Below are 14,503 nucleotides of genomic sequence, written 5' to 3' on the forward strand. Positions count from 1 at the left end.
ACCACAGTAGCAGAGAATTTGATACTACTGATGTTGCCTTACCTGTAAATACATTGGTCTCCAAACTCATAACCAGGGATCTTCTCCCAGGCATAGATGTTTTGGTGACTGCTCAGTTTCATTCAGTGAGTGAAATCTGCAAGCATTTTAATTATTTATTTGTTATCCTTGGATGCGCTGCTGAGCATATTAAGCAATACTACGAGACATTTACTTTAGTTAATCTGACATTGAAACATAACTGTAAGTCGGCAAGCAGGTGTGAATTGTTGGCACTGTACTTATTTCCTCTTCAAATCAAAATCTTACGGGACACACTGATGAAAATTTCCAAAAGTCGTGATATCAGGGAACACAACAGTGTTTTGATCAGCCATGGAGAAAGTAAAGAAAATTGTTGCGTGAGCACAGAATCAGGTGAAACGGATACAATTCCAGAGCATGTTAAAGAAATTATCTATCGACTGGGGAAAGTTTCCTATGAGCATCTGCTTGTTGGTGTACAGGAAATAAAGAGAGAGGATCTTGAGAGACGTCATATTGATCCCAAACTTCTCACAAAGTGCTTTTCCAGTTTCATCTCTCAGGTGGAGAGAGGTGGTGAAATTTTTGCATATTGCCATGATGGCGCAAGGGATATGTTTGCTGCCTTGTACTGTGTCCAGGAAATCCAGGATGGGGAGGAGCTTAATCAGTGCCTGGATGCCTGGGTGTTAGGGCATATCCTTGCAAATTACAAAAAGGAAAGTCTCCTAAAGAAAGTCACACTCAATCATGTGGGAAAATTGCACAATTTCATCAGGTTTTTCATGGGCCTTTTGCCTTACAGAAGCATTGAAAGCCTCTTGCATGATCTGGTTCCGCTCAATGGTGCTATAAAAAATTCCCTTCTGCAGTGGTTCAAAGACTGCGTTGTGAGAGACCTTAGTCAAACGACTTCACTAAACCTTCTCTGTTGCATTTTTGAACTGCACGATGCTTCTCTCACAGAAGTCGTTTCTCGCTGCTTGAAGCACATTTTTCTGTATAACACCCCCCTCAGCGCTGCAGATGTTGGAACCTTGCAGTACAGTCTGGAGAAAACCACTCTAGACAGAGTAGACCTAAGAGGGTGTGGTCTGGGAGATGCAGACTGGAGCAGTTATCTTCTGTAATAAGGAGCAGCAGAGAAGTCTGGTGAGTTTTTGCAACATGAAATATCTTGTTATGGAAAAACAAAATTCTCTTTCACAAATAAGAAATTGGAAAATGGCATCGAAAACAGAAGGGAGAAAAAAAAATCTTAGCTGTCTATCCCAATATGCTAAATATTAATAATAATCAGGAAGAACCAAAAGTCTTCCTAGATAAAACTATGATTTGGTGACATGATGTGTGGGGAGGAGACAGGAAATAGGCGTAATTGCAACATTAAGAGTATCCAAGAAACAAAGAGCGCAGAAGGCATTGGTGGGTTATTTTCGGGTGTTTGGTAACAAATTTCCCACCGGGTTAGTTTTATGCCTTTTGAATTTTCTGTGTAATTTTTGCTTGGTTTCCGTTCATAACTTTTTAAGGGGAAGTCTTTGCATTTGGGCTCTGGCTGAAATTTGTCCATGGCAGTCTGACCGTTCATTGCTGATTTTTTTTAAAGCATTTAGCATGCCCAAAATGTGGTAGACAGGCGTGTCCTGAGTAGATCTGGTGCAAGCTGTAGTTTGGTGAGGGGGTTATAGGTTTAGGGCCAGTTTGTCACAACTAAAAGTTTATGCACCTACGGAAAAAATCTTTGTCAGATAAAATCTGTCATATGGATAAAATCTTCTGTCAGGAGCCACAACTTCTGTCAGACTTTGTCCTACAACTTAGAAAGTTTTGTGAGCCAGCAAGGGATGTAGAAAATCTTACTAGTGAGTGACTGCACTTCTTACCCTGCTCCAACACATCTACACCAACCTAGGCCAAGAACTGAAGAAAATTGATATACAAAAACTAAGGTGGTTACACACACCAAACTTGACACAAACCCACAAGCAAGAAAATGATTTGCCATTTAATAATGTATACACTGTATTCCTCCCTAAGGGAAACACCTGACCACGTTAACTCTGCCCCTCCTAGTGACATCAGCCTTCTGTCTTCTGCTTTATCCGGTGATCTTCTCCAGACAACACACTTCTACACCAAATGTGCACTGCTAATGTAATGCTGATTTTAAAAAAGGTTTTAGGGGTGATCTTGGCAATTACAGGTTGGTAAGCATAACTTCAGTACCAGGCAAATTGGCTGAAACTCTAGGTAGGAACACAATGATCAGGCACATAAATGAACACAATTTGTTGGAGAAGCATCAACACGGCTTTTGTAAAGGGAAATCATGCCTCACCAATCTATTAGAATTATTTGATGGGGTTAACAAATGTGAACAAGGATGATCCAGTAGAGATAGTGTACTTGGACTGTCAGAAAACCTTTCACAAGGTCCCTCACCAAAGGCTCTTAAGCAAAGTAAGCTTGTCATGGGATGAGAGGGAAGGTTCTCTCATGGATCAGTAACTGGTTAAAAGACAGGAACAAAGTGTAAGAATAAGGCTGAAGGAATTGGGTTTGTTTAGTTTGGAAAAGAGAAGACTGAGAGGGGACATGATAGCAGTTTTCAGGTATCTAAAAGGGTGTCATCAGGAGGAGGGAGAAAACTTGTTCGCCTTAGCCTCCAATGATAGAACAAGAAGCAATGGGCTTAAACTGCAGCAAGGGAGATTTAGGTTGGACATTAGGAAAAAGTTCCTAACTGTCAGGGTAGTTAAACACTGGAATAGATTGCCTAAGGAAGTTGTGGAATCTCCATCTCTGGAGATATTTAAGAGTAGGTTAGATAAATATCTATTAGGGATGGTCTAGACAGTATTTGGCCCTGCCATGAGGGCAGGGGGCTGGACTCGATGACCTCTCGAGGTCCCTTCCAGTCCTAGAGTCTATGAGTCTATGAGTCTATGAGTTCTCAGACTGGAGAGAGATAAATAGTGGTGTCCCTCCAGGATCTGTACTGGGACCAGTGCTGTTCAAAACATATTCATAAATGATCTGGAGAAAAGGATAAACAGTGAGGTGGCAAAGTTTGCAGAAAATAATAAATTACTCAAGCTAGTTAAGTCCAAAGCTGCCTGTCAAGAGTTACAAGGGGATCTCACAAAACTGGGTGACTAGGCAAGAAAATGGCAGATGAAATTCACTGTTGATAACTGCGAAGTGATGCACATTGGAAAACATAATCCCAGCTATACATACAAATTGATGGAGTCTATATTTGCTGTTACCACTCAAGAAAGAGATCTTGGAATCACTGTGGATAATTCTCTGAAAACCTCCGCTCATTGTGCAATGGCTGTCAAAAAAGCATTAGGAACCATTAGGAAAGGTATAGATAATAAAGAAAATAGCAAAATACCATTGTATAAATCCATGGTACGCCCACACCTTGAATACTGTGTGCAGTTTGGTTGCCCCCATCTCAAAAAAAGATATATTAGAATTAGAAAAGGGCAACACAAATGATTAGGGGTCTGAAACAGCTTCCATATGAGGAGAGATTAAAGAGACTGGGACTGTTCAGCTTGGAAAAGAGGAGACTACGGGAGGATATGATAGAAGTCTATAAAATCATGAGTGGTGTGGAGAAGGTGAATAGGGACGTGTTATTAACACTTCACAGAATACAAGAATCAGGGGTCACCCAATGAAGTTAGTAGGCAGCAGGTTTAAAACAAATAGAAGGAAGTATTTCTACATTCGACGCACAGTCAACCTGTGGAACTCGTTGCCAGGGGGATGTTGTGAAAGTATCACAGGTTTCAAAAAAGAATTAGAGAAGTTCATGGAGGATAGGTTCATCAATGGCAATTAGCCAAGATGGTCAGAAATGCAACCCCATAATCTGGGTGTCCCTAAGCCGCTGACTGCCAGAAGCTGGGATTGGATGATGGGGGATGGATCACTCAATACGTTGCCCTGTTCTGTCGATTCTCTCTGAAGCATCTGGCCTTGGCCCCGTCAGAAGATGGGATACAGGCTAGATGGGCCATTGGTCTGACCCAGTATGGCCAGTTGCACATTAAGTGCTGGGAAGAGGTAGTTTGGTAAATGGGTCTGTAGAGAAAGATGGGCTTGTGGGAGGGCAGAGTTACTGTCCTGGCACGCGCTCTGTGGTGTCGGGCCCTTGAAGTAAAAGTAAGGCATATGCTTGTGGCTGGAGGAGTCTATGCTGTTAGATGCCTTAACTCTTGATCTTCTTGCTTTTGTGTGTGTGAGTCAGGCGTGTTGTGTGTAGCAGCCTAACAGCTTTTCCACCTTTCTTGTAATATTCTGAGAGAGGCAGCCTTCGTGTTGGAAGCGAGTGGGTTAGGATGAAGGAAAAGAGCAACGGGAAAGTAGAAAGCTGTGGAGCATCAAATCGAAGAGTTACAGAGTGTCTACTGTGACAGACCCAGACCAGTGGGGTACAGGAGTCTGGTAGAGGGCAAATATACTGGTCACTGGGTGAGTAGTTTTCTATTCCCTGAGTGACCAGAGCAGGGGCTGCACTAGAGTAATCAGGAACCTGCTAGAACCAATCAAGGCAGACAGGCTGATTAGATCACCTGCAGCCAATCAAGGCAGGCTAATCAGGGCACCTGGGTTTAAAAAGGAGCTCACTCCAGTCAGGCAGGGGAGGAGCCAGAGGAGAGGAAGTGTGTGTGAGGAGCTGGGAGCAAGAGGCACAAGGAACTGAGAGTGAGAGGCTGTGCTGCTGGAGGACTAAGGAGTACAAGTGTTATCAGACAGCAGGAGGAAGGTCCTGTGGTGAGGAGAAAGAAGGTGTTTGGAGGAGGCCTGTCATAAACAGATAGCTAAGGGTTAATGTCTCTTACACCTGGAAAGAAGTACCTGAAACACCTGACCAGAGGACCAATCAGGAAACAAGACTTTTTCAGATCTGGGTGGAGGGAAGTTTGTGTGTGAGTCCTTTGTTCTTTGGTCTTCTGCCTGTTCCTCTCGGCTATGGGAAGGATTTTTCTATTTCCTGCTTTCTAATCTTCTGTTTCCAAGTTGTGAGTACAAAGATAGGTTTGTTTTTTTGTATTTACACGTATGTAGTTGCTGGAGTGCTTTAAATTGTATTCTTTTTGAATAAGGCTGTTTATTCATATTTCTTTTAAGCAATTGACTCTGTATTTGTCACCTTAATACAGAGAGACCATTTTTATGTATTTTTCTTTCTTTTTACATAAAGCTTTCTTTTTAAGACCTGTTGGAGTTTTTCTTTAGGGGGGAACTCCAGGGAATTGAGTCTGTGCTCACCAGAGAATTGGTGGGAGGAAGAAGTCAGGGGGAAATCTGTGTGTGTTAGATTTACTAGCCTGACTTTGCATTCCCTCTGGGTGAGGGGAGAAGAGAGATTAGCTCTCGGTACTTCTGTTTTCCAAGGCTGGAAACAGGGAGGGTGGAATCCCTCTGTTTAGATTCACGGAGTTTGCTTCTGTTTCTCTCTCCAGGAACCCAGGGAGGGAATACCTGGAAGGGAGAAGGGAAGGGAAATGGTTTATTCCCCTTTGTTGTGAGACTCAAGGAATTTGGGTCTTGGGGTCCCCAGGGAAGGTTTTTGGGGGGACCAGAGTGCCCCAAAACACTCTAATTTTTTGGGTGGTGGCAGCTTTACCAGGTCCAAGCTGGTAACTAAGCTTGGAGGTTTTCATGCTAACCCCTATATTTTGGACGCTAAGGTCCAAATCTGGGACTAGGTTATGATAAGGCCATGGGGAAGTAGCCCAGGGAGTTGTAGCTGTCATGCAGCTGTTACAGGAGGCACTATAGACAGCTGCAATCCACAGGGCCCTGGGCTGGAACCTGGAGTAGAGGGCGGGCCTGGGTTCCCCCCCAAACCTCCCAACTCCTGATCAGACACAGGAGGAGTTGACCCAGATTGTGGGGAAGATCACTGAGGTGAGCAAATCTGCCAATAAGCGCAGGACCCACCAGGGTAGAGGAGGAACTTTGTCATACTACACATAAAAAAGTAGCAGTAATTTGGGACTGCCCCTACAGTAATGGAAGAAGAACAGTATGTCCAACGGCAGGTCTCTGCTGGTCGTCTTGTAGTCTGGAACAAGTGGCCTGCTCCTGCTTCCTTCCCTTTAGGAGGCTGATAGACCAATTCACTAACAATGATATTGCACTCACTATCTGTCTCCTCAGTAGCCCTTTTCCTGGTCTTTCTTCTCTAATATTTGGAGTATCCCCTTTGCTGACACACGTGCGCCATGGCAGAACCTTTTGCTCATAAAAGGAGGGGAAATACATGTCCCAGATGTGGCACTGAGTGTGTTTTCAGTGACAGGCCTGCTCTGCCTGACGTCAGACTCCTCCCCCCGGTTTCAGGTCTCAGGATTTGTCATGTGGTTCTTCTCTGAAGTACGTGCAGGCCAGTGCCTCAGCTAATGCAGGAGATTGAACGGTGGACTTAGATAGGAGGCCCTGCCTAAAGAACATCAAGAGAGGCCCAGGAAGCCTTTGACATGTGAATAGTTTCTGTCTGATGCTGCTTCATGCCTGGAACATTGTTAAGTGTCCCGGGACGAGGTTTGACGGTTGTTTCAGCACCCGTAATGGGGTGACTTGCATGGAGACGGGTGGGCTGTCTGTTCCTTAAGGAGAATCACTAGGGAATTGGTATCTGAGAGCCTCATCCCACAGGAATTCTGATCAGCTCTAATCAGCGACTTGAGTCTTATGGTCCTTCTGGGAGGGAGGCAGTGGTTCCCCTCGTCTCGTAGATCCATCACATGCTTAAATTCCAGGGTGTGGCATTAGCACAGGATACCATCACCTGTGTGCTCCACATAAGAAGTGATGCAAGCGCAGAAAGGAGTCCGGGTCCTCTGCTCTTGATGAGTTTCCCTCATCCAGACCTGCCCATATTATACCTCTGTACTAGTGACAGCTCATAGACTCATAGACTCATAGACTCTAGGACTGGAAGGGACCTCGAGAGGTCATCGAGTCCAGTCCCCTGCCCTCATGGCAGGACCAAATACTGTCTAGACCATCCCTGATAGACATTTATCTAACCTACTCTTAAATATCTCCAGCGATGGAGATTCCACAACTTCCCTAGGCAATCTATTCCAGTGTTTAACTACCCTGACAGTTAGGAACTTTTTCCTAATGTCCAACCTAAATCTCCCTTGCTGCAGTTTAAGCCCATTGCTTCTTGTTCTACCATTGGAGGCCAAGGTGAACAAGTTTTCTCCCTCCTCCTGATGACACCCTTTTAGATACCTGAAAACTGCTATCAGGTCCCCTCTCAGTCTTCTCTTTTCCAAACTAAACAAACCCAATTCCTTCAGCCTTCCTTCATAGGTCATGTTCTCAAGACCTTTAATCATTCTTGTTGCTCTTCTCTGGACCCTCTCCAATTTCTCCACATCTTTCTTGAAATGCGGTGCCCAGAACTGGACACAATACTCCAATTGAGGCCTAACCAGCGCAGAGTAAAGCGGAAGAATGACTTCTCGTGTCTTGTTTACAACACACCTGTTAATGCATCCCAGAATCATGTTTGCTTTTTTTGCAACAGTATCACACTGTTGACTCATATTAAGCTTGTGGTCCACTATGACCCCTAGATCTCTTTCTGCCATACTCCTTCCTAGACAGTCTCTTCCCATTCTGTATGTGTGAAACTGATTGTTCCTTCCTAAGTGGAGCACTTTGCATTTATCTTTATTGAACTTCATCCTGTTTACCTCAGACCATTTCTCCAATTTGTCCAGATCACTTTGAATTTTGACCCTGTCCTCCAGAGCAGTTGCAATCCCTCCCAGTTTGGTATCATCCGCAAACTTAATAAGCGTACTTTCTATGCCAACATATAAATCGTTGATGAAGATATTGAACAGAACCGGTCCCAAAACAGACCCCTGCGGAACCCCACTTGTTATACCTTTCCAGCAGGATTGGGAGCCATTAACAACTACTCTCTGAGTACGGTTATCCAGCCAATTATGCATCCACCTTATAGTAGCCCCATCTAAATTGTACTTTCCTAGCTTATCTATAAGAATATCATGCGAAACTGTATCAAATGCCTTACTAAAGTCTAGGTATATCACATCCACCGCTTCTCCCTTATCCACAAGGCTCGTTATCCTATCAAAGAACGCTATCAGATTAGTTTGACACGATTTGTTCTTTACAAATCCATGCTGGCTATTCCCTATCACCTTACCACCTTCCAAGTGTTTGCAGATGATTTCTTTGATTACCTGCTCCATTATCTTCCCTGGCACAGAAGTTAAACTAACTGGTCTGTAGTTTCCTGGGTTGTTTTTATTTCCCTTTTTATAGATGGGCACTATATTTGCCCCCTTCCAGTCTTCTGGAATCTCCCCCGTCTCCCATGATTTCCCAAAGATAATAGCTAGAGGCTCAGATACCTCCTCTATTAACTCCTTGAGTATTCTAGGATGCATTTCATCAGGCCCTGGTGACTTGCAGGCATCTAACTTTTCTAAGTGATTTTTTACTTGCTCTTTCCTTATTTTCTCTTCTAAACCTACCCTCTTCCCGTAAGCATTCACTATACTAGACATTTCTTCAGACTTCTCAGTGAAGACCGAAACAAAGAAGTCATTAAGCATCTCTGCCATTTCCAAGTCTCCCGTTACTGTTACCCCCTCCTCATTGAGCAGTGGGCCTACCCTGTCCTTAGTCTTCCTCTTGCTTCTAATGTATTGATAAAAAGTCTTCTTGTTTCCCTTTATTCCCATAGCTAGTTTGAGCTCATTTTGTGCCTTTGCTTTTCTAATCTTGCCTCTGCATTCCTGTGTTATTTGCCTATATTCATCCTTCGTGATCTGACCTAGTTTCCATTTTTTATATGACGCCTTTTTATTTTGTAGGTCACGCAAGATCTCAAGGGTAAGCCAAGGTGGTCTTTTGCCACATTTTCTATCTTTCCTAACCATCGGAATAACTTGCTTTTGGGCCCTTAATAGCGTCCCTTTGAAAAACTGCCAACTTTCCTCAGTTGTTTTTCCCCTCAGTTTTAATTCCCATGGGACCTTGCCTATCAGCTCTCTGAGCTTACCAAAATCCGCCTTCCTGAAATCCATTGTTTCTATTCTGCTGTACTCCTTTCTACCCTTCCTTAGAATTGCAAACTCTATGATTTCATGATCACTTTCACCCAAGCTTCCTTCTACTTTTAAATTCTCAACAAGTTCCTCCCTATTGGTTAAAATCAAGTCTAGAACAGCTTCCCCCCTAGTAGCTTTTTCAACTTTCTGAAATAAAAAGTTGTCTGCAATGCAGTCCAGGAACTTATTGGATAGTCTGTGCCCCGCGGTGTTATTTTCCCAACATATATCCGGATAGTTGAAGTCCCCCATCACCACCAAATCTTGGGCTTTGGATGATTTTGTTAGTTGCTTGAAAAAAGCCTCATCCACCTCTTCAGCCTGATTAGGTGGCCTGTAGTAGACTCCCAGCACGACATCACCCGTGTTTTTTACCCCTTTTAGCCTAACCCAGAGACTCTCCACCCTTCCGTCTCCTATGTCCATCTCCACCTCAGTCCAGGTGTGTACATTTTTAATATATAAGGCAACACCTCCTCCCTTTTTCCCCTGTCTATCCTTCCTGAGCAAACTATACCCATCCACACCAACATTCCAGTCGTGTGTATTATCCCACCAAGTTTCAGTAATGCCAATAATGTCATAGTTGTATTTATTTATTAGCACTTCCAGTTCTTCCTGCTTATTACCCATACTTCTTGCATTTGTATAAAGGCATCTAAGATACTGGTTTGATCTTGCCTCCCAGCTTTGCCCTGACCCTCCTTCCTCTCTGCCATTATAGCCCGTGCTCCCTCCTGTTTCCAACCCATCTCCCAGGTCTTGTTCCCCACTTACCTGGGGGCTTTGCTCACCTGTCCCCGTCGAACCTAGTTTAAAGCCCTCCTTACTAGGTTAGCCAGTCTGTGCGCAAATAAGGCCTTTCCCCGCTTCGAAAGGTGAACGCCATCTGTTCCTAGCAGTCCTTCCTCAAATAGCATCCCGTGGTCGAGGAAGCCAAAGCCCTCCTGGCGACACCATCTTCGCAGCCAGGCATTCACCTCCACGATGCATCTGTCTCTGCCCGGACCCCTACCTTCAACAGGAAGAATCGAAGAACAAGGGCCTTCTTCTAAGCTAAGCTAAGGGCCTTCTTCCCACAGTCACAAGGCAGAGGGCTGCTTATCCCTGCGTAGTGACCTGGGATCGTCAGGAAGTCGTGGCTCCACCCAAATACTAGCACAGCTCACCTCAAGATGCATAGGCTGCCCAGACCCTGGAGGGAGGCTCAGACACCACCTGGAGTGTAAAGAAAGTGCCCAGTTTGCAGTCTAGCAAATGTGTTTGCTAGCAGCAAATATCTCCCATGGTCGGTGATGCGACACGAGCTGGGGAGGGCTCTGAGTTACGACATAGAATTCTTTCCCAGCTATCTGCCTGGTGCATCTTGCCCAGATGCCCAGGGTCTAACTGATGGCCAGATTTGGGGTCAGAAGGGAATTTCCCCCCAGTCACATTGGCTGAGACCCAGGGTGGGCGTTCTCCTTCCTCTGCAGCATGGGGCATGGCTCACTTGCTGGTTTACACTAGTGTAAATGGTAGATTCTCTGTAACTTGAAGTCTTTAAATCATGGTTTGAGGACATCAGTAACTCAGCCAGAGGTTATGGGCCTATAACAGCAGTGGGTGGGTGAGGTTCTGTGGCCTGCAAAGTGCAGGAGGTCAGAAGAGATGATCATGATGGTCCCTTCTGACCTTAGCATCTCAGACATGAAGCCTTAATCTGATTGCATGAAGGGGAACTGGCTGTGGAGAATAGCAGAGCAGCCTGTACGGCTAGGGCCTTGAAGCAGAATGATACAGACAGATGGAGCCCTGATCCTGCACCTTGGCTGAGCAGGGAGAGTTTTAGATCCACCTTGCATGGCTGTCAATAGATGCACAACGTGCAGGGCAAAGGATGCTTAAGCCCGGGGGTCTCTAACTTGGGAGCGTTTGGAAAGGACCTTTTCTGAAGTATCAGAAGGAAACTGCAGTTCCTACGGCTGGTCTCATTCATTAAACCCCATTTTCCCCACTCCTGATTGGTAACGTGGTGGAGAAGGAGATTGCCGTGCTCGGAACTGCTGTCCGACTCCCCAGCAGAATGGAATGGAACTGTTCTGCCGTTCAGTGGAATGGGGTATTTGTGGGCACCTTAGAGCAGGTGTTTCAAAAGTGTGGTCTGTGGATAGTTGGCTGATCACATGACTCCGTCTCAGCCTCCTTATTTCCAGCTCCCAAATAGCATTAAAAGACAGCTGAAGCCACATTAAGACTTTCCTCATATTACTTTTTCTCGTAAGCAAGAGGTGCAATTGCTAGAGAGAGGTGATGGAATTGCCCGTGGGGGAGAGGTGCTCTGTGCGAGCATGAACAAGGCAAGTGGATGTATGATGCAAACTCAGTATTAAAACGTGGCCTATGCTATGAAAAAAATAGGAAACTCTTTTCTGGGCATAGCCACCAGAACAGGGCTTATCGTCCTTAAAATAGATGTTTCACTCCTCCTTTTGCAGCGACCAGGCCACCTTTTGCATCCACTCCAAATGTCCAGATTCTGCTTCACAGACCAGAGTCCTGTGGCTCCTAAGAAAGAAGGGATGAAGATTAGGATGGAAATGTGGCTCGCCTGTCAATGAATGGGAACCTAGACACTGTACCCCCGTGCAACCTTAATTTTGTCCCATTCTTCATATGCAATACTCCAAAGTCTTCTGATTAGATGAACACATCATGCTTTTTCCATAGGGTCCTGGCTCATTCAGTGCGCAGGATGGATAGTGTTAGAATAAAGATATTCAGGCCTGCCTGTAAAGGCCTCTACTTTAAGAACTTAGGTGTATTGTTATCACTTAGCTATTTATAGAGGTATAAAACAAAGAATCAAAATCTCAGTCTGCCCGTGTCTGGGCCTTCTCTCACTAGGAGAGTCTAAGGCCTGGTTCTTAGGCTAAGGCCTTTGGCTAAGCAGCACGGGCAGCCATAAGCTGGGAAGCGAACGGTCACATCCTCCTGTCCCAAACCAGCCACGCTGAAATAAGGTGCTGTTGGGCTGTTAGGAAGACGATCCTGTCCTGATAGCGCCCATCACCATCAGATTAAGATGGTTAAAGAAAACGTAGTTTGACAGCAGCCTGTCTGGCAAGAAATCACTTCTCAATGGTTGTGGTTGGGAAACCCTCATTTCTGTATTGTTTTATCTTTATGGCTCCCACTTTTCTATTGTTAATCTGACTGATTCTCTAATTGTTTCTGCCTGCTGTATAATTAAGTTTGCTGCGTGTAAGTTAGTTAGGGGAGTGGGATATAATTGGTTAGGATTGGTTAGATAGATTTCAGTAAAATGATGGGTTAAGGTGTAGCTGACAAGATTCCTATATAAACTGGGGTTGAACAGGAAGTAGATAGGGGAAATTGGAATCACGCTTGCTGGAAATTCACCCCAGTAAACATCGCATGGTCTGTGCTTCAGACTGCTGGCCTTTTGCTGCTCGCTGTCTGCATGAGAAGAACCAGGGAAGTGGGACGGGAAGGGAAAGCCCTCTAATAGATCGTACTCACTGAGTAGTTAGCCGATATTTCTTTTTATGCACCGCCTTCGATGTGGGGGCCCAGGCTTTATTCACTACACCCCATCCAAACCCCGCAGTGTGCATCGCTGTACTCCTCTCCTCTTCGGCTTGTCGTCCCAACCCCTGTGAGGTGAGGTGGTGTCATCCCCATTTCGCAGACGGGCCGAGGCCGAAACCTGTCAAAAGTGTCAACTGATTTGAGTGCCCAGGGTGGCGTTGCACTGCCTTAACCATGAGCCCGTCCCTAGCCATCAGGCCATCCTGGCCAGCAGTCTCCTGCCTCCTTCACTCCGCCCTCTCCAACTTCTGTAACAGACGAGGCGGGGATCCTACAGACAACAGCCTCATTCCCCCACAGCCCTGATGCATTCCCTGGTGCCACCCATCCTGTGCACTGACTAAGCCAGGGGCTCCATGGGAAAAACAGCTTGTGAGCATGTAATTATAGACTATTTCCTAACAAGGCCCAAGGGGACTGAAGTGAGGTTGCTCTGTAATTGGGATTTGGCTTAATATTGACATAGGTGACCATGAGAAAGGCTCTATCTCGGGTGAGGACGAGCAAACAGAGGCGGACTGGAAGGGGCTACTGGCTAAAAGGTACTACATTTGGTGAAGGGAGAGAAGGTCCTGTGCTGGCATGCAGGGAGCCCTTAGAGGACCCGTCCTTAGAGGACCCAGTGTATGACAAATCACTGTTACACCTTCTCTGGACACCACACCAGGAATACTCATGAGTAAGAACACTTTATAAAGAGGATTTTAATCTAACTATTGTGGGACATTCCGGTCACTACTTAAAATACCTAAACTTTGTATAGCCACCACATCCATACTCTGTGCTGAAGCCATTTTGTACAGAACTGGAAGCTGGAATGTTGTGACCCCCCGTCTCACATTTATCTAACCCACTGTTTCCCTTACCAGCAATCTCTCTTGTTTGACAATCTCTTGTTTGACTTTTAGGATAAGTTACAATAAACTGACTGAAAAATCCGGACGTGTCTTACAGAATGTTCTTGAACACCGGGACTGTCCCACTGAATCGCTATCGTGAGTAGTCCTGCAGTAATTAGTAGTAAGAGGGAGGTCTAGATGGAGATAGGCCAAAGTAGGAAGTGGCCCTTGGAACTGTGGAGCAGGACAGTTTGGTGTAATGGCAGGGCTTGGTTCTCCAGTAGGAGCACCTAAAGGTGGTAGGGAAAACTCCTGTGACCAATGAGTGAGGAATTTTTGTGAGACTCTGAGCGCTTGTCTTCACTACCGTGCTACATCACATCTGGTGAAGACTTGCTATGTCGACTGGAGAGCACGGTATAGACACCGCTTTAAGTCAATGTTACATTGACTTAAGCTGTAATGTAGACAAGCCCTGGGACAAGGGGCAAAGGACACATTGAAACCTTTGTGACCAAGGGGTGAGGAAATCCCTCCCCCCAGAGGCTAAGGGGTGTTGGGAGCCCCAAATGAAGGGGAAGGACTTAGCTTGAAGGCACACCAAGATTTGTTTTGGACCATAATTTGACATGGAAGAGGAAGGTTCTTGGTTTCGCCAAATTGTCTAAGATGAAGCTGAAGTCAAGTCAGGCACCTGATAACGGCCTGGGTAAGCTGGCCATGTAACAGGGACTAAACTTTTACCGATGTAATAGAACTTATCTAACCACCACTTTTACTGCTATTTCTTATGCTTTCAAATGGGAGCGGAATTGTGCCTATGCCCTCCTCAGGAGGCAGGTAAGAAGGTAGAGTCCGTACAGTTGTTATTCATTAGTTACTGTAGTTCAGCCTATGAACGAGTAAATAACACACATTTAT

At 45.2% G+C, this 14,503-nt stretch overlaps 1 long non-coding RNA gene across 1 annotated transcript in view; it reads left to right on the forward strand.

Annotated features, from left to right (window-relative positions):
- The window catches only part of LOC115660628, a 49,839-nt gene that overhangs the window by 34,374 nt on the left and 962 nt on the right, over positions 1-14,503 (forward strand). Inside the window, exon 3 of the long non-coding RNA XR_004002864.1 lies at positions 13,652-13,738. This is a non-coding gene — a long non-coding RNA (uncharacterized LOC115660628). The remainder of the gene's footprint in view (positions 1-13,651; positions 13,739-14,503) is intronic.

The sequence above is a fragment of the Gopherus evgoodei genome, chromosome 1 (assembly GCF_007399415.2).
Source record: "Gopherus evgoodei ecotype Sinaloan lineage chromosome 1, rGopEvg1_v1.p, whole genome shotgun sequence".
Classification (NCBI taxonomy): Eukaryota; Metazoa; Chordata; order Testudines; family Testudinidae; genus Gopherus; species Gopherus evgoodei.